The sequence below is a fragment of the Erythrolamprus reginae genome, chromosome 12, assembly GCF_031021105.1.
Source record: "Erythrolamprus reginae isolate rEryReg1 chromosome 12, rEryReg1.hap1, whole genome shotgun sequence".
In the NCBI taxonomy this organism is placed as follows: domain Eukaryota; kingdom Metazoa; phylum Chordata; class Lepidosauria; order Squamata; family Dipsadidae; genus Erythrolamprus; species Erythrolamprus reginae.
In genome coordinates this window covers 11,941,643-11,968,535 of record NC_091961.1, presented here as the reverse complement: position 1 = coordinate 11,968,535, position 26,893 = coordinate 11,941,643, and positions in this window count along the sequence as shown.

Below are 26,893 nucleotides of genomic sequence, written 5' to 3'. Positions count from 1 at the left end.
GGGTTTCCCAACAAGGGGAGCCTCAGTGAAATCGCAGCATCGCAAAAACCACAGAGGTCCGGAGGTGGGGTTTCAAGGACTTTGGTGTTTTTGCGATGCTGCGATTTCACTGAGGCTCCCCTCGCTGGGAAACCCCACATCTGGACCTCCGTTGCCAGCGAAGTGTTCGTTTTTACGATGCTGGGATTCCCCTGCAGCATTGCAAAAACACAGAAGTCTGGAGGTGGGGTTTCCCATGGAGGGGAACCTCAGGGGAATCCCAGCCATGCAAAAACGGTCGCTTCGGCTGGCAAAAGGGGTGGATTTTGGGCTTGCACGCATTAATCGCTTTTCCATTGATTCCTATGGGAAACATTGTTTCATCTTACAAACTTTTCACCTTAAGAACTTCGTGCCGGAACCAATGAAGTTTGTAAGACAAGGTATCACTGTATTGGGATGGATACCAAAGATGGAGAAAATAAACTTTGAACCAGTTATCCATGAGGATTATTGGGAGGTGGGGGAAGAAGAAAGGAAGAAAGGGAGGAATAGGAAATGGGGTTTAGAAGAAGAAAGGAAAGGAAGGCAAGGGAGGGGAAAGGAAAGGAAAGAAGAAAGGAGAAAGGAGAGGAAAAGAATAGAAAAGAAAAGAAAGAAAAGAAAAGGAGGACTTGAGGAAAAGATAGAAGGAGGGAGGGGATTAGGAGATAGTGGAATGTATGGGAATAGGGCTAGGGGAATGAGGGAAGAAAGAAGGAAGGAAGAAAGAAAACAAGACAATTCATGATTTTTTTTACTATTTTAGTTTCTTTTAATGCTTTCATTTATGCATTCTTTGCAAAAAATGAGTCTTTTTTTGAATGAGGGCAAAGAAATGAGGGCAGATGATGCTGATAGCCTGGTTGGCTTTTTTTCCATTTAAGTTTCATATCATGTACTTTTGTCCATAGATGGTATAAAAAAGGCAAATTACCTTATGTGCACTCTGTGCATGCATTTGAATATGTGGACATGTACACATAAAACAGCAGCAATGAAGAACTTCTCCAAATTAAACACATAACAGAAAGAGAAATTCATCTTAATAAACAAATAATAAACCACCAGGTTTTTTCGTCTATGTAAATGAATTTGTGAAACCACAAATTAGTTACTGCCAGAAAATTCCAACATTACTCTTTCCTTTTCTTTGCCACTGAGAAGTGCCCTTTAACTAAGCAAAATGTTTCAGCAGGGGGAAAAAAATATCAGGATAAAATGTCAATTCATGAAACCTTTTATCTCCATTGAAGAAGTTAGATCCTCCCCCCTGCATTTTTAAAAAGAAATTTTGGGAAATAACACTTCCCTGACTGTTCATATTAGGCATGCCGTGTACAATCTGATACATGACAGCTAATTTGTCTCCTGAGAATCTGGAGCATTAGGTAAAAATACCAATTTCCATTGTTGAGAAAGAAAGGGAGAGGGGGAGCCTTAAACTTTCTGTTTGTGTGGATTGAATGGGCTTATGGTTTGAACTCCTCTCTGATGTTCAAATAACTGTAATGCACACATGATAACATTATGCAAATCTTGCCCTTATGTCTGGCACAAGTATTTTTAAGCTGTGGTATTTGCATGATGACATTGTCATGTATATGTTATCACTTATAACTCTCTCCCTCCTTGCAAGATAACTATGGGTCCTGGACAAGGGACATTCACCTGAAAATCTTCTCCGTACTGAAGGAGCGGGTCCAGCAGTCACATGGGTTGCTCATGTCCAATCCGGTGGAACTGAGCCTAGTATTAAAAAAGCTTGCCGGATCCGCCCCTTCCCCAGAATTCGCTCAGTTCGCATATCCTGCGGTTGTATTGTGATAGCTCGTTCAACATTCTAACACCTTCCCTTCGATCCCTTTCTTCAAAAGTAGTAAGATTTGTTTTATCATTATTATTTACTTGCACTAATAGCGCCAGCCGTTTGCGGCTCGGCTTTTTTCCTTTGGAGAAGTTGCGGTTTCGTTTTCCCCCGGCGGTTTTGCCGGTTATGATTCCTGCGGCCGCTTGTGGATTCTTCTAATCCTTTGGCCTGGAGGTCCTGGTGCAAGTATTAATCTATTGAATTATTGATTATTTATTGTATACAATATATTTAAGGGCTTAAGAAATACCTCCTGCGGAGTGAGACGCCTTCTAGTCTCCTGGACTTAGTCGATCGCTTCCCCTTTAAGAAATTTACGGAGCGATTTTTTCGGCGCGAAGGCCTTCGCGCCCTTTTTAAATCTAGGCCTCTCGTGTTGGCCTCCTGCCAGCCGCGTAGGCCTCAGTCCACCGCGTGGATCCCGGAGCGGGCCTTGGGGGTCCCAGGCTAAATTCTCCACCGGCTAAGCCTCCAACCAGAGTGCCTTGGTTTACTTAATTATAAAGTTTAGGGAGGCTGGCCCCGCTGGATTTGGGGGCACGAACTCTGGGTTTGCCCAGATTGTCCTCAAGTTTCAGCAGCTTCGAGGCCTCGAAGCAGGATCCATTCCTCTTGGGAAGTCCTTGAAATTCTTCTCCTTATTATTCAGTTATTGGCTCAGCCTTGTCTTCTGTTAATTGTCAGACTATGGCTACTTTTCCCAAGAGAGGCACAACTAAAGGTCCCAGAGAGGCCAGGCCTACAGGCGATGAGATTACTAGTATCCCCCAGGCCTCTTCCTCCTCTTCTCCAGGGGCCCGCCCCTCGACCAAGGTCACCAGGGCCGAGAAGAGAAGGGACCTAGCCCTACAAAAAATCCATGACAAATCAGCAAAACGTTTGAAAGTGCAGGCCCAAGTAATCAGTAGTCAAGACCCCCCAGAGGCTTCTAGTCTTCCTCCTTCTGGGGTCCCTGTGTTATCTCTGGATGAGCCAAACCTAGACAGACCCCAACCTAACCTATGGGGCATAGGTCCAGAGGAACCAGATATTATTGAAGATTCCCCCCAGCCAGGATCCTCCCAGGCCTTTAGGGATTCTTCTGCCATTTCTGCTGATATTTCCAGTTTACCTCCTGAGTTCCAGTCTATTTTTGCTGTGTTGTCCAAAGCCATTGATGCCAAACTCTCCACCATCAATGAGCTTCCCTTACCTCTTCCTCCTTCTCGTTCCTCCCGCCCCTTGGGTTCTCCCCCAGCGGTCAGAGCTCCTATTCAGGATGATTCAGATTCCTCCCAGGATGAATATGAGGATATAGAGGATGATGAGGATCCTTTTCAAGGCTTATCAGATGATGAGGAATCCCAAATAAAGGTTCCTCCTCCAATTACTATTTTTCCTTCTCAATTATTCAAATCTCTCCTCCTCAAAGCTAGAATTTCTACGGGATTAGCGGCCCAGGAGAAACAAGCCTCCACTTCCACTGATCCCCCGGAGGAGAATTTACCTTACTTCACAGAGGAACAGGAGGATAACGAGGTAATTCCTATGCCTAAGTTGTTTAAAGATGCTTTACTCAAACAGTGGGAATTTCCAGCCTCTGGCCTTAATCCCTCCACCAAGGACAGAAAGTTGTACAAACTTTCCTCTTCCTATGAAGAGCTTCTATCCTTTCCCAAACCGGATGAACCTGTCAAGATTCTTCACTCGGCAGCGGCTGTGCCAGGCGAGGCGGAGGAAGTCCTCCGCCCAGAGGACAAGCGCATTGAGCAAATGCTCAAAAGAGGATTCACCGCTGATTCCTGGGCCACTAAAAGCTCTGCAGCGGCTTCCTTTTTCTCCAGAGCCATGCTGCTGTGGCTTCGCCAACTTCAACAGCATATTCCTCCCGATGACTTGAGAGGTCAACAAGACTTCAACAAGGTCTTTGCAGCTGCCCAGTACGTGGCTGATGCCACCTTGCAATCTACTAGATTTTCTGCTAAGTCTATTGCAGCTTCTACAACGGCAAGAAGACTCCTATGGATTCGCCCTTGGCAAGCGGGAGTTCGCCAAAAGTGGCAGTTATCCCAGGGTCCCTTAAAGCGCGACCTTCTCTTCGGTGATCTTCTGGATCCACTCCTCACGGAAACCACGGACAAGAAGAAAGTTTTGGGTCCAACCACAAAAAAGGCTACCAAAACGCAGTCCTTTCGTCGCCCAGGGCGCCAGCAAGATCAAGCGGCTTCCTATCAGAGATCTCCAGGTCAGTATTCCCCCCGCTTTCGTTCCCAAGGTAGGAACTCCAGGGGTAGAGGGTTTCGCTTCCAAAGGGGAGCTTCCTCTTACAGGGCTTCAAAAAAACCTAGATGGTAATCTTACCTCTATTCCCATAGGGGGTCGCCTAGCTCATTTCGCCTCTAATTGGCGTCTCACCTCCAAGGACCCTTGGGTCATTGACACTGTTCAAACAGGCCTTCTTTTAGAATTTATTTCTCCTCCCCCTAAACGTTTTATTTCCTGCCCTTCTCCCAGGTCATCCTCAGATTGTAACCGTATGGAGGAGGCCATTTCTCATCTATTGTCCATCAGAGCCATTCAACCGGTCCCTTCCGGTCAGAAGGGCCTAGGTTTTTACTCCATCCTATTTATGGTTCCAAAGTCCTCCGGAGGTTGGAGAGCTATTTTGGATTTAAAGAAACTAAACCTATTCATCAAATATAGGAAGTTTAAGATGCACTCCTTGTCTTCTATTTTGGCCGCCATTCACTCGGGAGATTTCATGGTCTCCTTAGACCTCACTGAGGCCTACCTTCACATTCCTATAGCCAAATGCCACAGAAAATTTTTACGTTTTTCCTTTCAAGGCAGGCATTTCCAGTATAGGGCGATGCCATTTGGCCTTTCCTCGGCCCCTCGGGTCTTTACAAAGCTCTTGGGGTCCCTGGCGGCCTATATCCGGGCGTCTCCCATCCACATTTTATGTTATCTTGATGATATTTTGATTCATGGGAACTCCCTAGAGAAAGTGAAAACAGACCTTTCTGTCACCATGTCAGTCCTTCAGGACCATGGATTTTCCATCAACTTTGATAAAAGCCACCTCCAACCTTCCACATCCATTTCTCACCTGGGATCCATTATTGATTCAGAATCCTCCCAGGTTTTTCTCTCTCCCGAGAGAAAACTCAGTATAGTGGAGTTAATTTCTAACATTTTATCTAATTCTTCAGTTTCCATAGTTACTCTATCTTCCCTTTTGGGGAAGATGGTGTCATGCATAGGCATCATTCCCTGGGCTCGCCTTCATGCTAGGGAACTCCAGTGGCTCCTGTTACCTTTTCAGAGATCAGGGCACAGCAACTCAAATCGACGCATTGTCATCCCACTGAGTGTTCGCAGATCCTTCAAGTGGTGGAAGTCTCCGGCCATGGACAGAGGATCCCCGTTCAGGTGCCCGGATCAATTTGTCATCACCACAGATGCCAGTCTATCGGGATGGGGCGCCCACGCCCAGGGGATGATAGCCCAGGGCACGTGGTCCCCGGAGGAAGCTTCCAGGCCAATCAATTGGCTAGAGTTAAGAGCCGTTTCCCTGGCTCTGAAGCATTTCTCTCCTCGCATTCCCAACCGGCACGTTCTCATTCTCACCGACAACATTGCCACGAAAAGCCATATTTGCAGACAGGGGGGCACGAGATCCAAGGCTCTCATGAGGGAGGCCCTCAAGTTGGGCCTTTGGGCGGTAAAACATCTCCAGTCGCTCCTAGCCGATCACATCTCGGGGAGTCTCAACGTCCAGGCGGATTGGCTATCCCGAGCAACGATAGACCCAGGAGAGTGGAACCTCCATCAAGACCTGTTCCATCAAATCACCCTCAGATTCGGCCTACCAATCCTGGATCTCTTCGCGACCAATGCGAACGCCCAACTCCCTCGCTTCTATTCCAGATTTCCATCCCCGGGAGCGGAAGCAATCAATGCCCTCCGGAGTCCATGGCCTCCAGGCCTACTCTACGCATTTCCTCCAATTCCAATCCTCCCGGACGTGATTCACAAGGTCCTCACCGAGAGGGCCCGAGTAATCTTAATCGCCCCTCATTGGCCCCGCCGGCCCTGGTTCGCGGATCTCCAACAGCTGTCCGTCCAGGACCCTTGGCGACTCCCCGTTTCGGGGGATATGCTGCGGCAGGGGGCCTCTTTCCATCCAGACCCGGAGTGGTTCCACCTCACTGCCTGGCTGTTATCAGGAGAGATTTAGAACTGCGTGGTCATGACCCCGATTCAGTGGAGGTCATTTTAAAGGCCAGAAGGGGTTCGACCAATCGAATCTACGACCACACGTGGTCCAAGTTTCACCAGTGGTGTCTACAGGAAGGTCTCTCCCCTCTGTGCATCCCCATACACAGAATAATTTCCTTCCTTATGCAAGGCTTCCATAAAGGACTTTCCACCAGCACCCTCCGGCGTCATCTGGCAGCCATTTCATCTGTCCTAGGGGGTCCCCGCAGACAGCCTCTCCGATCCTTCCCTGAAGTTCAGGAATTCCTCAAGGGCATAGCCAACCTCAGACCTTCCAAGGTCCACAGGTATCCATCCTGGGATTTGCCACGGGTTCTCCATTCCCTCACGCAGGCACCATACGAACCCCTAAAATCGGCGTCCCTCAGGTACCTATCCTTTAAGGTAGCATTCCTGGTGGCTATTACCTCTGCCCGACGCATTTCGGAGCTGGCTGCCCTCTCAATCAGGCAGGACCTTTGTCAATTCCATCAGGACAAGGTAGTCTTGCGACTGGACCCCACCTTCTTACCCAAGGTCAGTTCCATGTTCCACAGATCTCAGGATATTGTCCTACCTTCCTTCTGCCTCCAACGAGACCATCCCTTGGCAATTAGATGGCACACCCTGGATCTCACCAGAGCGCTGAGAATCTATATCCAACGCACAGGACCCTTTCGGAGGTCAGAAGCACTTTTTGTAGCCTATCATCCCAGAGTCATGGGGGCCAAAGTGTCTTCAACAGTAATAGGCCGTTGGATCAGAGGGACTATATCTAAGGCCTATGAGTCGGCCTCCCTCTCAGTTCCAAGGAACATCACAGCGCATTCCACCAGGAGCGCAGCCACCTCGGCCGCTTGGGCGACTCAAGCCCCGTTGGAGGAGGTCTGCAAAGCAGCCACTTGGGCCTCGCCAAATTCCTTCATCAGGCACTACAAGATTGATTCTTACGCTTCAGCGGACGCTGCCTTCGGCAGAAGGGTACTCCAATCCGTTATCTCACACGATAGCAAGCTAATCCCACCCTAGGGACCATCTATTGGGTATGTCCCATGTGACTGCTGGACCCGCTCCTTCAGTACGGAGAATAGGCGTTGATTGCTTACCTGAACGCCTCTTCTCGTACGGTGAGCGGGTACAGCAGTCACTTCCCGCCCTTGTATGTGTCTTCTTTACCTTTCTATATCTTTCTTCCTCTAACAATGAGAGTTGAACACTACAGAGCTTCACAACTGAGCCTAGTCTATGGATTCGCGAATTCTGGGGAAGGGGCGGATCCGGCAAGCTTTTTTAATACTAGGCTCAGTTCCACCGGATTGGACATGAGCAACCCATGTGACTGCTGTACCCGCTCACCGTACGAGAAGAGGCGTTCAGGTAAGCAATCAACGCCTATTCTCCACAGGTAGCGATAGCAATATAGTGAAGATTGGAATATAAATACCATTTTAATTTTCAGTGTAAGGAACTGAAGTGGACTCCGTGGACTCAGTGTAAGATGACTTCTTACACAGTTGATCTAAGACAGGGGTGTCAAACTCATGTTGTCACATTGTTGTCAAATGATATATCACAACTCGCCCCCCTTTGCTAAACCGGGGGTGGGCATGGCCAGCGCATGCCACAACTAGTCCATGGCAGTGTTCTCTCTAAATTTTTTTTGGGGTGAGCAGAAAAGTATAGTGTCTGAGCGACAGTCCCTTCGGGACTGGGTGGCACAGAAATAATAATAAAATTTCCCTCTCGGCTTCTGAGCAGGTTTGGAAAACTATGAGTTGATGATGATTTTTAAGTGAGCGATTGCTCACTGCTCAGCTTAGAGGGAACTATGGTCCATGGGCTGCAGTTTGACACCCCTGATCTAAGATAGTAATAATAATAATAATAATAATAATAATAATAATAATAATAATAATAATAATAATAATAAAATTTATTAGATTTGTATGCCGCCTCTCTCCGTGGACTCGGAGCGGCTCATAACAAAATGACACAGTATAAAAAATCTAATATTAAAAAACATTAAAAACCCCAACATTAAAGCCATACAACACAATCATTCCATGCATAAACTATATATGCCTAGGGGTATCTTAATTCCCTCTGCCTGGCGACAGAGGTGGGTCTTTAGCAATTTATGAAAGGCAAGGAGGGTGGAGGTGGTTCTAATCTCTGGGGAGAGTTGATTCCAAAGGGACAGGGCCACCACAGAGAAGGCTCTCCCCCGGGGCCCGCCAACCAACATTGTTTAGTTGACGGGACCCGGAGAAGGCCAACTCTGTGGGACCTAATTGGTCTCTGGGATTCATGCGGCAGAAGACGGTTCCGGAGGTATTCTGGTCCGATGCCATGTAGGGCTTTATAGATCATTATTAACACTTTGTTTTCTTCCTTTTCTTCTACAGGAGGGAGGGAGAATGAAGGGAAGGAAGGAGAGAGGAGTTTTCCAACTTCTGTTTCTTTTGGATAGAAGAAATCTCAATTTCTGGAATTTAATAGAAAATGAAGAACACAAGTCTACCTCTTTCATAAAAAGCAAACAACGTTGAGGCTGGGATGGGATGGCTGACTTTTAGTCCTATTATGATGGCACCAGAGGTGAGTTCCTACCAGTTCTAACTGGTTCTTTAGAACCATTAGTGAGTTGGTGAACTCACCAATGACATCACGGAGCCCGTTCTGTCAGTGTCTCTGTGGGTGCTGCCATCTTGGATTTTGCTTCTGCTCATGCGCAGGAGCTATTTTTTGATTGCTGTGTGCATGGTGCAAACCTAGCAAACCAGCAGCAAAATGATCCATAACCCTCCGCGTATGGCACCGCTGGTTTTATATTATATGACATTTCTTCCCCATCTCATTCTCTCCCATTTTAGCATCTTCTTCCTTTCTAAATTATCCCTGGTTCATTTTGATAGGGTTTTTTTCTTTTTAGCATCTGCTTCAGTCTATTATTTTCCTCTGTTGAACGTATTTGGGTGAGCAAAGGAGTTAAATTATATGAGCAGCCAGTATTATTACCATATTTTATTGTTTTCCTAGGATGAGTTTAAAAAAAAAAAAAAAATTCTACCGGAATGTTCCAAAAGATTAATGTATATAAAATATTATTATTCATCAGCAGATGGCAGTGTAGCAGTGTAATTACTATTGTTCCAATAGTGTTGTAGAATATATCTGAATTATATTAAAATAAATAACTTGAACCCTGTTTGAATTATATTTTATGAGATACCAGAGTGGGAAGGAACTAAATGCACCGTAGATACGGTACAGCTGAAATACAAATGGTTTAACTAAATTGTGAGCTTTGTAAATTGTAAATTAAATTTTTATGACATCCAACATAGCTTTTCCTATTGTGTGAAAGTTACACAATAGAGAGAGCGAGCGAGAGAGAGAGAATGCATGTGGCAAGGGAAAAAACATGTTTCAAGTACACTAAGTCCTCAAGATGCTCAAATATTATATACTTAAGTCTTGACATGGATTGAAACACATTTCCTTCAAGACTGGATCTTATATGTTAATTTGGTTATTCTTTAAGAGGGAGACAGAAGAACAAAGAAAAACATTTTTTTTGAAGCCTCATTAAATAGATACAATAAAAAGGGGTATGATCTGAATGTATTTGAAATGTTGGTGAACATTTTTTCCCAATGTTACTGTACCCCACATTTCATTGTCTGATCATTTCATAGTTGTAATCTTGACCCTGCCTTTTCTGCTTCTTTTAAACTGTTGACCAATCTGATGCATTAAGGAGCACAATAGCTTGCGCGGTTATGACACCAGGTTGAAGGTTAGCAAGCTCGCGTTTGAGACCCGATGTCATGGCTCCGTCAGAGCCCAGGTCTGAAGAGAAGTAGGAGATGGAGCCCGGGCTGACGGAGTGGGATGGCACAGTCCCTATGATTCAGGAAGAATGACCTAGGGTGGAGGTCAAGGCAGTACCAGGTCCCTTGGGTCTTGGAAGAATAGGCAGGTATGAAGAAGAGGAGTCACAGAGCTCTGGAGATGAGCAAATGCCTCCCCCACCCAGTGAAGGGCTGCAAAAAAAATTACTACCACACTGGGTGTAGCTTATTTTGTGGGTGTGGCTTACTAGCCATGTGACCAGGTGGGAGTGGCTTGGCAATCATGTAACCAGAGGGTGGTTTAAAGGTCATGTGACTGGCTTAAAGGTGGCCAACTTGGCATCACTCATGTCAAGGGTTTGGGTTTGGGTTAGGGTGCATGGTCTCTTCTTGCAATTTCCCTTACTATTACCAAACATCCAAAATGCACTATTTAATTCTATGTATATATGCCATATGTGTATTTATTTTATTTTATTTATTTATTTTGTCCAATACACAATGAAGGTTATAGAGGATATACTCGTAGTAAAATATATCAGAGAAAGAATAGAAGAGAAGATATAGGAATAAAATATATCAATGAAAGAATAGAGAAAGGATGTAGGAATAGAGAAAAGATATAGGAGATATAGGAGAGACAATAGGACAGGGGACAGAAGGCACACTAGTGCACTTATGCACCCCCCTTACTGACCTCTTAGGAATCTGGAGAGGTCAACTGTGGATAGTCTAAGGGTAAAATGTTGGGGGTTATGGGATGACACTACGGAGTCCGGTAATGAATTCCATGCTTTGACAACTCAATTACTAAAGTTGTATTTTTTATAGTCAAGTTTGGAGAAGTTAATATTAAGTTTGAATCTGTTGTGTGATCTTGTGTTGTTGTGGTTGAAGCTGAAGTAGTTGTTGACAGGTAGGACATTGCAGCATATGATCTTGTGGGCAATACTTAGATCATGTTTAAGGCATCATAGTTCTAAGCTTTCTGGACCCAGGATTGTAAGTCTAGTTTCAAAGGGTATTCTGTTCCAAGTGGAGGAGTGAAGGGCTCTTCTGGTGAAGTATCTTTGGATATTTTCGAGGATGTTAATGTCTGAGATGTGCTATGGGTTCCAATCAGATGAGCGGTATTCGAGGATGGGTCTGGCAAAAGTTTTGTAAGCTCTGGTAAGTAGTGTGATATTGCCAGAGCAGACGCTACATAGGATTAGGTTAAGAACTCTTTAAGCCTTCTTGGAGATGTTGTTGAAGTGGGCTTTGGTACTTAGGTCTTTTGTTATTAGTATTCCGAGGTCAGTTTTTGGGGGAAACTGAGGGTGGAGCCTTATAGATTGATGGAGGGCCATTTGTTTAACCACTCACAAGAGAAATAAAGATCTCTCTGCCTAACTGTGATGGGTCATAACATCCGAGTTCTGCCATGGGGCAGGGTGAGCTCCTATGCTATGCTCCATCTTTTGCCGAGGAACAGTGATGTCACCTGCTAATCCTTTCAACCTGGATGGTTCTTCTGACATGAGTGCGATGCAATCTACTGTGTTCTCATGGCATGATAGAGCAGCTAATTCTACTTTGCCAGCCTCATTTTCATTCTTATTGGGATTAAGTATTCTGTGGTCATATTGAGATTTAATTTTTTTTATGGGGAGGATAATTGAGTTCAGTAATTTTGTATTCCACGATGCCTCATCCACTTTTGGCCAATTAAACTTCTTCTTCCAAGTTAATGCAGCAGAATCATTAGAAAAATCTATTCCTGAAGCTCCATGTGGTATAGGCATGCCTGAGTTTTACCCATCCTGATGAACCATATTGAAGCTTTCTTGGTTTTGGCTTAGCAGGTTGTATGAACCACAGCATATGTCTTGATGTGCTATGGATGGTTTAATCAGGGTTATGTAAACCCATTTGAGATTCAGGTTTTTTAACTCATTTTGATCACTGTGGTTCTTATTTCTAAAACGAATTCAAGATCTCCTTTTTAGAGATAGGGACAGCAGAGAGCTTTGATGTCAACATTTAGGAAGGCCGTGTTTTGTTTTTGGAAAACATTTGCTTTTCTTTCTTTACTTTGTTAATATTGTTTATTTTTGATTCCATATCAATTTGTCTCCAGCCCTGTAAGACAGCTGCTTCTATTAGGTTACAGTTATGAAAAGAGACAGCTCCAAGAATTACATTAAGAGTTTGTTAATGTAACTTTACAATAAAGTAGAATTGCTTCATTTGGACATGTGTCCTGTCTGGACTCTCTTGCAAGCAAGGCCAGCATCAATCTTGCAAGTCTGAAAGTACATTGCTCTCCCATTGCCTTTACATCCCAAGAAACTAGCAAGAGTCCCTTTGTAGATGTTTGCAATGCCCACTTTCCTGCTGCCTCTTATCTAATTGTTCAACTAGCTGCGATTCTTTGTACCCCAAGATCATTTATTTATTTATTTATTGGATTTGTATGCCGCCCCTCTCCAGAGACTTGGGGCGGCTACCAGCAACAATAAAGCAGTGTACAATAGTAGTCTGATGTTAGAAATAATTAAAAGCCCATTAATATAAAAACCCAAACATACATACAGACATACCATGCATAGAATTGTAAAGGCCTAGGGGGAAGAGGGTCTCAATTCCCCCATGCCCGACGGCAGAGGTGGGTTTTAAGCAGCTTACAAAAGGCAAGGAGGGTGGGGGCAATTCTAATCTTTGGGGGGAGTTGGTTCCAGAGGGCCGGGGCCGCCACAGAGAAGGCTCTTCCCCTGGGTCTCGCCAAGCGACATTCTTTAGTTGACGGGACCCGGAGAAGATCCACTTTATGGGACCTAACTGTTCGCTGGGATTCGTGCAACCAATGAGGGAGGAATGCAAGCCTTTGGGAACTTGTTGAACTCAGTCCCATTTCCCTCAATGCCACTTGGAACAAGAATGAATAAACACCTATCACCATGATGGTGAACCTATGGCATGTGTGCCACAGGTGGCACGTAGAGCCATATTTGCCGGCATGCGAGCCGTTGCCCTAGCTCAGCTCCAGCTTACATGTGCATGCTGGTCAGCTGATTTTCAGCTCACGTAGAGGATCTGGGAGGGTGGTTTTAGAAGCATAGAAACATAGAAACATAGAAGTCTGACGGCAGAAAAAGACCTCATGGTCCATCTAATCTGCCCTTATACTATTTCCTGTATTTTATCTTAGGATGGATCTATGTTTATCCCAGGCATGTTTAAATTCAGTTACTGTGGATTTACCAACCACGTCTGCTGGAAGTTTGTTCCAAGGATCTACTACTCTTTCAGTAAAATAATATTTTCTCACGTTGCTTCTGATCTTTCCCCCAACTAACCTCAGATTGTGTCCCCTTGTTCTTGTGTTCACTTTCCTATTAAAAACACTTCCCTCCTGAACCTTATTTAACCCTTTAAGATATTTAAATGTTTGATCATGTCCCCCCTTTCCCTTCTGTCCTCCAGACTATACAGATGGAGTTCATGAAGTCTTTCCTGATACGTTTTATGCTTAAGACCTTCCACCATTCTTGTAGCCCGTCTTTGGACCCGTTCAATTTTGTCAATATCTTTTTGTAGGTGAGGTCTACAGAACTGAACACAGTATTCCAAATGTGGTCTCACCAGCGCTCTATACAGCGGGATCACAATCTCCCTCTTCCTGCTTGTTATACCTCTAGCTATGCAGCCAAGCATCCTACTTGCTTTTCCTACTGCCCGACCACACTGCTCACCCATTTTGAGACTGTCAGAAATCACAGTCTCATGTGGTCTCTGGAAAGCCTCTGGAGGGGCGGGGAGGCGGTTTTCACTCTCCCCAGGCTCCAAGGAAGCCTCTAAAGTCTGGGAAGGGGAAAAATGCACCAACTGTGCCCATCGGAAGTCAGAAAACTGGGGAGCAGGGGGAATTATGTGCACATAGGCAAGGGGTGGGGCATGGGGGCATTGAATTATGTGTGTGCAAGTGTGTGAGTGCAATAGGGCGCATGGGCATGCTTTCGGCACCTGAGGAAAAAAAGGTTCGACATTACTGAACGATAAGATAATGCAGCGTATTTCCTAAACCGGGTTGGCTGTCTAGTTGAAAGCTATTTGGAATTTGTGGGCTTTTATTTGACTGCCTCAACAATTTGTGTCCTTGCTTTTCAACTCCCCCCAGATATCAGAGTTGCCCCCACCCTCCTTGCCTTTCATAAGCTCCTTAAAACCCACCTCTGTCGTCAGGCATGGGGGGAATTGAATTTTTTCCCCTTCCCCCTAGGCTTATAGAATTTATGCATGGTATGTCAGTATGTATGATTGGTTTCTTAAATTGGGTTTTTTAAAATTAACTTAAATATTAGATTTGTTTACATTGTATTATTATTACTGTTAGCCACCCCGAGTCTACGGAGAGGGGCGGCATAAAAATCTGATTAATAAATAAATAAAAAATAAATAAATATTCTAGGATCAATCCAAAGTAGTTTTCAGTTTAAAAAAGAATAACACAAGTCCAGTTGAAAGACAAATAGTGAAACAGCCAACCCAGCACCAGCACTAACTTTGGATTTTACCACCGCCCATGACAAACAATTGCTGTGGGAATCTGTGGGATCACTGTGTGTATATTCAAAAATGTGCAAATGAGGAAATTTAATCAGATTCTTTAGGTGGCTGGCTATGATAAGCAATAGGGACTCTGGCAACCAAACTGAATGGTTCAGCAATCTCACCTCTGAGGCTTGTTACCTGGCAAGCCATATTTCTCAATCTGACAAGACTGTATTAATAGCAGCTTCCCAAAGTGAAGGTAAATACAGTATAAATTGTCACTTCAGCATGTTACCTCTCTTTGGTGGCATTGAATAATGAATTTTAACATCCTGTTATGATGTATCTGGTCCATGCCAAGGGTTTGGAATTGATCATGCCTGTTCTGTAGTCTAAGGAATTGCCATCTTTCGAAGCACAACTATTTGCTAATCTTAGGCAACCTTCTATGAGCAGGGTTGTTGTCCTCTTAGATGTTGAAGGACAGGATGAATGAGATGACTGTGAAAATAAGACCTAGGATGATCTTATAAATAACAAATAGAAAGGTTTCCATCAAATACGAGGGGCGGCATATAAATCTAATAAATAAATAAGTAAGTAAGCAAGCAAGCAAGCAAGCAAGCAAGCAAGCAAGCAAGCAAGCAAGCAAGCAAGCAAGCAAGCAAGCAAGCAAGCAAGCAAGCAAGCAAGCAAGCAAGCAAGCAAGCAAACAAACAAACAAACAAACAAACAAATAAATAAAAGGATTCTGTTTATGAGACCACAACATTCAATTCTTTATGTAATTAAAATGAACCTGCTGGAAATTTTGCATTTGTTCTTTTCCAACCACGCATAACATACATTTTTATATGCATTATGATCCTTAAGAAAGCACTCAAAAATAAAACTATTAAACTATCCCTATTCAATATTCTTCTTAAATACAGTTTTCATTTGCACTTGGGGAGAATAACTTTTTCCTAACTATACATTTTTGTGTAAAGTTTTGGACTGAGAAAGGTAGCATTGGTTCTACACCAATTCATAGTTGCCATTTTCCATCCATTTTGGTATGGATGCTAATAAAATTCATGAGTTTATTGACATTGTCGAGGGATTGACACCTAATCTGACAATACCTGAGAAACTCCTGCTTTTTTATGCTTGCATTGAAGCTCTTCAATTATTACAGGTACATATTTGGTGGCGATTGAAGGATGAAGCAAGCTGATAACCTGTAGCCAGAAAATTTGTCTTCTTTGGAATTGAGTTAATTTGTGGAGCAAATAAAGGAAGCATTTCTACCATCTGCTCATTACAGGTTTCAGAGCTGAAGACTTCATTCTTGTTCCAATATATCTGGCAGCACTGAAATCGGAGGCTATCTTCCAGAATAGAATAGAAAAAGCATAGGAGCAATTAAAAGACTATTAAAACTACTCTGAATCACTGGAGGGCATTAGCGCTATATTCAACTACCACTGAAATTCAATCCTAAACAGTTCAAAACTAGGCTATAGGTTGCTTAATTATCTCCACCCTGCACATTTCCAAATGACATGGCTTGAGCAGAGGCCAAAGGAAGACTTGGCTTGGTCTGGTGCTAGCTATGCTACTGAGGAAGGCTATTCAGATACTAGGCTTTGATGTAATGGTGTTCTTCTCCATCTGGCTGCATTTGTACACCACAACAATCCAAATTCTTCTTTTTGCAAAATGCTTTGGCTGAATTCTGTCCATCAATATCCCATCATTTGGTAACTACAAGCCTATAAATCAATAAAGCTCATATATAGGAAAATATAGCAAGAAAATAACTCTAAGCTCCCTTTCTTCCTTTACATTGTGATTTAGAGAGGAACAATAAACAATCATGGAGGAGATATCAATATATTATCTCAAAAACACCCCAATTTTAAATCTCCAGTTCTAGACTAGGTTCTAGATGGACATGAGCCTGGTTTTCACCAAAGAGGGTTTTAATTTAATCCTCCCCCCACAATAGCTGAGGACTGCAGGGACCAAGATAATGTTGTCACATAAACAATAGAAAATGCAGACTGGTGTATTTCTTTCTGGTTTTTGTGTGTGTGAGAGAAAAGGGTCTTTGACAGAATTGGCTATCAAACTATGAATGTTCCAACCAACCCCCCCCCCCCAAAACAAAACAAAAAATAACAACAGAAGATATGACATGACATGCTGTGTTGTATTCTGAGTCAGTTCTAACTTCTGATGACAATGTGAACAGTTCAAGAATTTCCTTGGCAACATTTCTGGAAGTGGCCTACTAATATCTTCTCAAAAAGCAATCAGAGAGCATAATTCAAGGTCCAAGGCCACCTGGTTTGCTTTCATGGCTTTCCCCATTACTAGTCTGTTGTTGTTGGCTCCGGGCCAGCTCCTGCCCCAAGGACTGTGGGGGTGGATATGAGTGAATCCTCCCAGTGTCAGGGAGTGACTGTGAAATGGGATCCTCAGAGGGGGTCATGGCAGGCAGCCCATTAGGGAGTAATTCATCATCCTCATTATCCTCGCTGGATTCAGATGAAGAGACATTCATTGATGTACGCAGCCGCAGGGCAATGACTAGGAAAGAGCAGCTGCGTAAATACTACAGGAGATAAGGGAGTTTCACCTGTGGTTGGCAGCGTTTTGGCCTCAGAGTGTGGAAGTTTATCCGTTCAGTGACAGTGGAAGTGGCTTTCTTCTCAGGATTCTCCAAGGACTCTCTTTGCTTTGATACTAGGACTCTGAACTTAAACCATAGTCAAACGTGTGAGTTTAAAAACAGCTGTGACCTCTTCACAGCTACTTGTTAATTGCTTTGTGTTTGTTATTGTTTTTCACCACATTCAAGTCTGTTGCTTTGACGGTGAGCCCTTTCACTACCAAAAGAGTGTTTTGCTTCTACTTTACTTTGGATAAAAACAGTGTTCTTGCCTTTTCACGTGTGTGTGTACCACCTTTAATGACAACATCAAATTGACCTTCCAGAGAGAAATTCCACTGTAGTGTTTGTTGCAGTAACCATTTATCAAATATTTGTGATGAATGTAGTCAATCTCAGCCTCCCCCACTCAAAGTTTTCAGAGTAGCCTAGTGGTTAAATGTAGGAGACCTTGAGTTCAAGTCCCATCTTAGCCGTCAAAGTCAGCTGGGTGGCTTTTAGCCAGTCACTCTCCAGCACACCTCACAAGGTTCTTGTTGTAGAGAAAATAGGAGGAGGGAGATGTATTGGACATATTCACCACCTTGAATTATTTGTAAAAATAACAAAGATGGGGATACAAATTAAACAAAAAACCAAGGAAACAAATAAACACATCCTTTCTGTATTTTTTGTAAATATCAATTTACTCATTTTTGTCTTACTTCTATAAGCCATTCATTTTATTTACTACCAATAAAAATAGTTCACCTTGACCTTTTAGTCAAAAAGCCACATTAAAATATTTGGAAGAATAGTGGAAAATACCTTAATTTAAGACTTCCCTTTAGAATTCAGGGAAGAGAAGCAATTTAATTGGGCTCCATAGTTAAAGTAAAATGCCCACCTGAGCAAACGAAACTGCATCAGATATTTCATTTGATGTTAAAAGAAGTCAGGGCCATTGGACTGAAAACGTTCTATTGAAAATGCAAAACAGGAATTTGAAAGCATAGCTGTCTCAGCTGGTGGCCCCTCAATTAAAGAGAAATCCAACTTTTCAATCCAACATATGAGATCAAACGGTGAATGTACAAAAAAAGAACAAAGCTGAGGGCCTTGCATAGCACAAGCATTAACTTGAATGTACAACTTCTGTCTAATTAGGACTAAGTCCCCCCCTCCCCGATATTAAATCCTTTTTCTTGAAAAACACTCATTCCTCCAACTCTCCAAAAGGCCACTTCTAATGGGAAATTTTCTTATTCTTGTATATTTGAGAATGAAGATAACAGGTGAGATAGATATGAAAGAACATTAAGAGGGCATGAATGCCCAACAAGTCTCCAGGTAGGGAATATGATCTCTAATGAAAGATTTTGTAATATCCACACTCTTTTCTCCTCTCTCTATGGGTCATTTTCACTACCCTATTAATCACTTCTCTGCGTGCTGTAAATCCCCCTGATCTGATGTAAATATTAATTCACATTCTGTAGAGCCCTTCCATTACTGTTCCACAGCTTAAAGCTTGCAAGCATGAAAACAAAATTATACATAATTATTACATAATTTTGGGGTGCTAAAAATGAAAAATGCATATTGGCTCTAGTTTCCATTTATTTGTTTATTGATTTGATTTGATTTGATTTGATTTGATTTGACTTGATTTGTATGCCGCCCCTCTCCGGAGACTCGGGGCGGCTAACAGCAATAATAAAACAGCATATAATAATAATCCAATACTAAAAACAGTTAAAAACCCATTATTATAAAAACCAAACATACATACAGACATACCATGCATAAAATTGTAAAGGCCTAGGGGGAAAGAATATCTCAATTCCCCCATGCCTGGTGGCAGAGGTGGGTTTTAAGCAGCTTACGAAAGGCAAGGAGGGTGGGGGCAATTCTAATCTCTGGGGGCAGTTGGTTCCAGAGAGCCGGGGCCGCCAGAGAGAAGGCTCTTCCCCTGGGTCCCGCCAAGCGACATTGTTTAGTTGACGGGACCCGGAGAAGACCCACTCTGTGGGATCTAACTGGTCACTGGGATTCGCGCGGCAGAAGGTGGTCCCTGATATAAGCAACCAACTAATGAAGTAGAAAACCGTCACATGTACCAATATGATGCAATTTTAGTTAATATTATATCACCAAATCCATAAAAATCACAGTATCTGTTGCTTGGCAAGTTAGACAGTGCCTTTAAACATTGTTTTATGTTTGTAAAGAAAAAAAATGTTTGTGCGGTATCCAAATATTCCATGAACAATACATCTAATGCTTCATGGAGAAGGACTACTGATTCCAACAGTGCCTGGATCTTTTGTAGTTGAGTCCAGGAAGAACCTCAGGAAGCTTGTAGTGATAAACAAACAGCCTTACATGACCCATCCACATCTGCTGAATAGCACCTAATAACACAAATGGAATTAAATAACCTAATAAGAGATCTGGATCTTGTCAAGAATAGCAAACCTGGGTGATATTTCATTGTAGTACCATATAAGGTGAAAAGTAGAATGTAGTACCATATGCCGCACGAATCCCAGTGACCGGTTAGGTCCCACAGAGTGGGCCTTCTCCGGGTCCCGTCAACAAAACAATGTCGTTTGGCGGGGCCCAGGGGAAGAGCCTTCTCTGTGGCAGCCCCAGCCCTCTGGAACCAACTCCCCCCGGAGATTAGAATTGCCCCCACCCTCCTCGCCTTTCGTAAGCTCCTTAAAACCCATCTCTGCCATCAAGCATGGGGGAACTGAGATATTCTTTCCCCCTAGGCCTTTACAATTTATGCATGGTATGTTTGTTTGTATGTATGTTTGGTTTTACAATAAGGGTTTTTTAGTTGTTTTACTATTGGATATACAGTACATGCTGTTTTTTATTACTGTTGTTAGCTGCCCCGAGTCTACGGAGAGGGGCGGCATACAAATCCAATCAATCAATCAATCAATCCATCCATCCATCCATCCATCCATCCATCCATCCATCCATCCATCCATAAATCCATAAATCAATCAATCAATCAATCAATCAATAAAATAAATAAAATAAATAAGGTAAAAAGGTAGAATGTAAGCAGGCTAATGCTGTGTCATTGGGTGTAAACTGCAATGTGATTGGGCCAGAGCATTGTAAGATGCACATCAACGTCACCATTCCTTGTAATCTGTGATCATTGGTGGCCGTTTGCTGTTGATGGTGTTTGTTAGTTAGCTGGCTGGAGCAGTTTGAGTATGACTTAAATATTGAGTAGAACTGTAATAGTGATATGAAAAAACCTGGATCGGTTTAGTATCTACTTGTAACCTGGAATCTTGTATGTAAGCTGAATATAGCTGATGTAAAGTTTCTGTATATATAAGACTGAAGATATTTTTGCACTGAAGAGTAAATTCATTTATCTGGTTGATTAAATTGCCACAATATATTCTGATATCTTATCTAGTCCTCCTGCATTGCTCTACATATCCGAGTCCTCGGAGAGGGGCGGCATACAAATCTAATAAATAATAATAATAATAATAATAATAATAATAATAATAATTATTATTATTATTATTATTATTATTATTATTATTATTATTATTATTATTATTATTATTATTACATATATATATATCCGGGCAGCTCTTCCGAAGAACAAGGCAGAGGTTTTAGACAAAAGCAATGGAATCTTCTGGCAAGTGATGTTTGTACATCTCTATACGGTGACCATCAAAGAAATCTTCTTCCATTCTTTGACTAGGAAGGTGGTATTCATGTTTGTAACAACATATGTGGTTTAATGTTGGCCATCAACATAGATTATAATCCAGATGAGTGGAGGTTGTTTGTTGATGCTTCCAAGACGAATCTTAAAGCTGTATTGCCGCATAATGGCAATCAGCTACCATCTGTTCCAGTTGCTTATGCAGTTGCAATGAAAGAAACATATGAAAACTTGGAAGAGCTCTTAAGATGTATTAAACTATGGTCAACATCAATGGTCAATCTATGGTGACCTGAAAGTGGTTGCTATCTTACTTGATCTTCAAGGTAGATAAGTATTGCTGCTTCCTGTGTGAATGTGACAGCCGTGCAGAAGAATTGCACTATAGCAAAAGTGACTGGCTGCAACCATGGAATAAAAATGTAAAGTATCCATCACTTGTAGACAGCAACAAAACTTTACTACCTTCATTAAACATCAGGTTGGGATTAATGAAAAACTTTGTGAAGGCAATGGACAGGAATAAAGCAGCTTCCATGTACCTGATAAGTAAATTTCCATCACTTAGTGCTACAAAAATAAATGAAGGAATTTTTGTTGGCCCACAGATCTGTGAACTTATTAATAATAATGAGTTTCTTTCTCTGTTGCATGGTAAGGAAAAGATTGGGTGAATATCAAATTTTCTTGGAAACAATAAAGCAGCAAACTACAAGGAAGTGGTTGGAAAAACACATGCAGGCCTACAAAAGTTTTGGTTGTAACATGTCCTTAAAAATTCATTTTCTACACACTCATCTGAATTTCTTTCCATCAAATTGTGGAGCAGTGAGTGACAAACATGGAGAGTGCAAAAGGGATACAAACTGAAGGCAAGATTAATGAGAAATTTAAACTTTTGAATATTTTAAACTTGTTTACTAATTTAGTTTTTCTTGATAAACATATACAATAGATTATTTCATGTATTCCCTGTTGTGAATATAATTCATTAATTTTAATAAAAATATACGGGTTTACTGTATATATGCACATTAAATTGTGGCATATTATTTGTCTATTACCTGTGGTTGGAAAAGGAAATGTCTGTTGCATGAAAACTAGAACAAACTAACACATTTCATTATTATATTTGAATTCAGCATATGAAATTCATTAAGAAATGGCACATTTCATTTCTGAAACTAAAAATATTGAAAATTTGTAGAGCATTGTTATGAATTTATATAAAATATAAAAAATCTAGACAATTCAGAGTAAGGTACCATCTTTAACCTGCATTTCAAATACCTTGGGTGGAGGATTCTCTATTTAAAATGTATATTTTAATGTTGAGTCTCATTAAAAAGAATACATCCTGAGCTCCATTGCATGTGTTGGACTACAATGTCTGTTGATTTGATTTGAATTTGGTCTGACAAGTTAGGTCTGAATATACAGTGATCCCCCGGTTATTGCGTTCCCGACCATTGCAAACAGGCTAATTTGCGATTTTTGAACCCGGAAGTCAAAACACCATCTGCGCATGCGTGCCCTTTTTTTCTATGGGCACGCATGTGTAGATGGCGCCGGGCAGATCAGCTGCTGGGCGGCTTCCCTAGGTCTTCCCCCTCTTGGCGGGCATCAGCGAGGAGTTTCCCCACCGCCCACGCAAACTCCTCGCTGCTGCCGCTTCGCTCGGGCCGCTTCCCAGCTGAGTACTCAGCTGGGAAGCGGCCCGAGCGAACGGCTTGTCCGCAGCCTGCCTGCCTGCGCGCCCTTCTCCCGCCCACGCCGTTCGCTTGGGCCGCTTCCCAGCTGAGTACTCAGCTGGGAAGCGGCCCGAGTGAACGGCTTGTCCGCAGCCTGCCTGCCCGCGCCGTTCGCTCCCCCTCTTGCTGGCGGGAGAGCGAGAAGCCCTCCCCAGCACCCGCTCGCCCGCCCTTCGCCGCTTGCCCGCCCTTCGCCCGGCCACCCGCCGTTCGCTCGCTGCTCACCCGGCGACGTTTTAAAACAGCCGCGCAGCTTTCCAATGAGTCCCGAAGACAAACGTCAAACTGCCGCGTTTGTCTTCAGGACTCATTGGAAAGCCGCGCGGGTGTTTTAAAACGTCGCCGCCGACATGGGGGGCTCGCTAGCACCCCCCAAACCCGGGTTGGGGGTTCGGGGGGGTGCTAGCGAGCCCCCCATGTCGGCGGTGACGTTTTAAAACACCCGCGCGGCTTTCCAATGAGTCCCGAAGACAAACGCGGAAGTTTGACGTTTGTCTTCGGGACTCATTGGAAAGCCGCGCGGCTGTTTTAAAACGTCGCCGCCGGCATGGGCGGCTTCCTAGCAGCCCCCCAAACCCGGGTTGGGGGTCTGGGGGGTGCTGGCAAGCCCCCCATGCCGGCGGCGACGTTTTAAAACAGCTGCGCCGCCCCCAATCTTCGGCTCCTCGCTAGCGCTGCGGAAGTAAAAACACCATCTGCACATGCGCAGATGGTGTTTTTACTTCCGCAGCGCTACTTCGCGAAAATCCGCTCGTTGCGGGGGGTCCTGGAACGGAACCCTCGCAATGATCGGGGGATCACTGTATTCACATTTAACAAAATATTTAGACTTCTCTTTGCATATGGTAGATCTCAGTTTGTGTTCCACAGGACAGTTATCCGTGTCAAAAGTGGTAGTGCAAAACAGGGGTAGGATAGCTTTTACTATTAGGAGATTATTGACCCATTATCTGAATTTTTTTTTCTGTGATGTAATGGTGTGTGAGAATAATCTTGGGAGAGAGAATAGAATATAATATAATTTTATTGGCCAAGTGGGATTGGACACACAAGGAATTTGCCTTGGTGCAGATGCTCTCAGTGTACATAAAAGAAAAAGATACATTTGTCAAGAATCATGTGGTACAACACTTAATGATTATCATAGGGGTCAAATAAGCAATGAAGAAACAATCAATATTAATAAAAATAAGTGGGAGGAAAAGGCTGATAGGAATGATGAGAAAATCTAGTAGAAATAGAAGTGCAGATTTAGTAAAAAGTCTGATAGTGTTACCAGGTTATCATAACATGTGCACACATATCTTTTCCTCCTCCAGAGAAAATAGTATAAGGAGAGACTAGATGGATCATGAGGTCTTTTTCTGCCGTCAGTCTTCTATGTTTCTATGTGTTGAGGGAATTATTTGTTTAGTAGAGTGATGGCGTTCGGGGAAAAACTGTTCTTGTGTCTAGTTGTCTTGGTGTGCAGTGCTCTGTAGCAATGTTTTGAGGGTAGGAGTTGAAACAGTTTGTGTCCAGGATGTGAGGGGTCAGTAAATATTTTCCCCGCCCTCTTTTTGACTTGTGCAGTATACAGGTCCTTAATGGCAATAGCAATATCACTTAGACCAGGGGTGTCAAACTCACGGCCCATGGGCCAGTTGCATCACATGCTGGCCCCACCCCTGCCCACTTTAGCGAAGGGGGAAAAAGTCCCAATATGTCATGTGACACCCTCATGATAACACAAGTTTGACACCCCTGACTTAGACTTATATACTGTTTCACAGCGTTTTTACAACCCTCTCTAAGCAGTTTACAGACTCAGCATCGAGAGGGTTGTAAAAGAGTCAGACCCCAACAATCTACATCCTCATTTTATTCACCCCAGAAGGATGGAAGGCTGAATCAATCTTGAGCCTGGTGAGATTCAAACTGGCAAATTGCAGGCAGCTAGCAGAAGTATCCTGCAGCATTGCATTCTAATCACTGCGGCTCTTGATAAGGAGATAGGAGGAAGAGCTGCAGACTAGGCAATGATCAGACAAATGGCAGCTGAATTGGCAAAAGGAATGAGGGCAAGGCAAATGCTTCTGGGGGGCCCTCCCTATTGTTTGGACTGTAAATGTAAGGGTTGAATGATGCTCTTTCTAAATTGCAAAATTCTATTAATGTAACCTTACAATAAACTTAGAGCATGTGCTTCTGGGTATGCTTCTTGTCTTGATGATGTCACAAAGCTGACATATTGTTAGTCTTTTGCTTCCTGGTTCATTGTCTGCTCTCAGTATTGGAACAAAATAGTTCTATCTTCTTCTATCTTCTATCTGTTGATGTTCATAGTTCCTATTTCCTCTCATTTTCTCTTTTGTGAGTTGAATAGGTCATTCATTCATTCATTCATTCATTCATTCATTCATTCATTCATTTATTTATTTATTTACAGTTGGAAGGGACCATGCGGGTCATCAAGTCCAACCCCCTGCCTAAGCAGGAACCCTATAGCATCCCAGCCAAATGGCAGTTCAATTTCCTCTTTAAAATGTCCAGAGTATTGGAGTTCATAACGTCCGCTGGTAGGTTGTTCCACTGGTTGATCGTTCTGACCGTCAGGAAGGTTTTCCTTATTTCCAGGTTGAATCTCTCCTTGGTCAGCTTCCAGCCGTTGTTCCTCCGGTGTCCTGGAGAATAAAGTGATCCCCTCCTCTCTGTGGGAACCCCTCATATACCTATATACTGCTATCATGTCCGCTCTGGCCCTCCTTTTCTCTAGGCTATCCATGCCCAGTTTCCTCAGTCTCTCTTCGCAAGTCTTGGTTTCTAGACCCCTGATCATTTTGGTTGCTCTTTTCTGCACCTTCTCCAGAGTTTCAGTGGAGAAGGTAGTTAAACTACTTTAACTGTTCCTCACAAATAATATTTTTCAGACACTTTATTGGGTGTTCTCCTTCGTAGCAAACAGATTTAACCATGGAAATTGATTAGATAGAACCTCAGTTGGGATTCATATGTAACTGGCTTCCAGCTCTGCATTTAACTGAAATAAATAAAGTAACGAGGATTCCCTCAACGTAAGTGACCATTGAATTAGTTCTGAAGAAATCTAGTGCCAGTTTGGGACCAATTCTCATATTGCAAACATGTGCACACATATCTTTTCCTCCTCCAGGGAGAAATAGAAAACGGGGAAATATTACCTTGAATCTAACCTTTGTTTTTTTTCTTCAGAGAAAGATTCTGTGAAAGGACATTTCCCACCTCCTTCTGCTGCTGCTGCTGCTGCTGAAATAGTTTGTGAGATATCCATGTGGATTTTGCATTCAGTTTAATTCCCATTTTTCTCTATGGAATAATTAAAATCTTCCCTCAGCCAGCTGACAGGTGCTACAATTTTGCAGATGTGAAGCTTTTAAATGGTTAGGGATGTTTTTAAAATACAAATGCATTCATAGGGGTGTTTGCCAGCTGCCTCCTCTGAATCATATGTGCCCAGAAATGGATTTTGTATCAGACCCTTGGATTGAATCCTGTATCACCGGCTTTTATTCCATCCCTTGCAAGGGATGCAAACAAGAGGTTATATTTTGGGAAATGCTCTTCTACCTTAAGCTTGTGTCTCACTAAGAAACTATGTGGGCAATGTCTACCGAGAGGGGCGGCATACAAATCTAATAAATAATAATAATAATAATAATAATAATAATAATAATAATAATAATAATAATGCACAGGTGGGTGTCACATACTGTAACAACTGGTTCTCCCAGCACTGAAAATGTCAGCGTGAGTGAGTGGCATTGGAAAAAAATGACAAAAAAGGAGAAAACAAATAAATAAAATAAATAAATAAATAAATATAGGATGGGATAGCACTTGGGTGGGTGGATAAGCCCAGCTATTGGTCGGAATACGGCTCCAAATTGGAAACAGCCCACCTTGGGGCCATGTCAACTTAATGCTGTGCTGGAAGCCAAGGCAAGAATTTTGGATAATAATACATTTGTAATAAAACTTTGACTTGTTTGTAGAGCTTTCATGCTCCTAGGAGGATGAAAATTCTGCAAGAGATTGATTGATTGATTGATTGATTCATTCATTCATTTGTTTGTTTGTTTGTTTATTTATTTATCAGATTTGTATGCCGCCCCTCTCCGCAGACTCGGGGCGGCTCACAGCAATAATAATACAATGTAAACAAATCTAACATTTAAGTTAATTTAAAACCCCAATTTAGAAACCAATCATACATACTAACATACCATACATAAATTTTATAAGCCTAGGGGGAGGGAAAGTCTC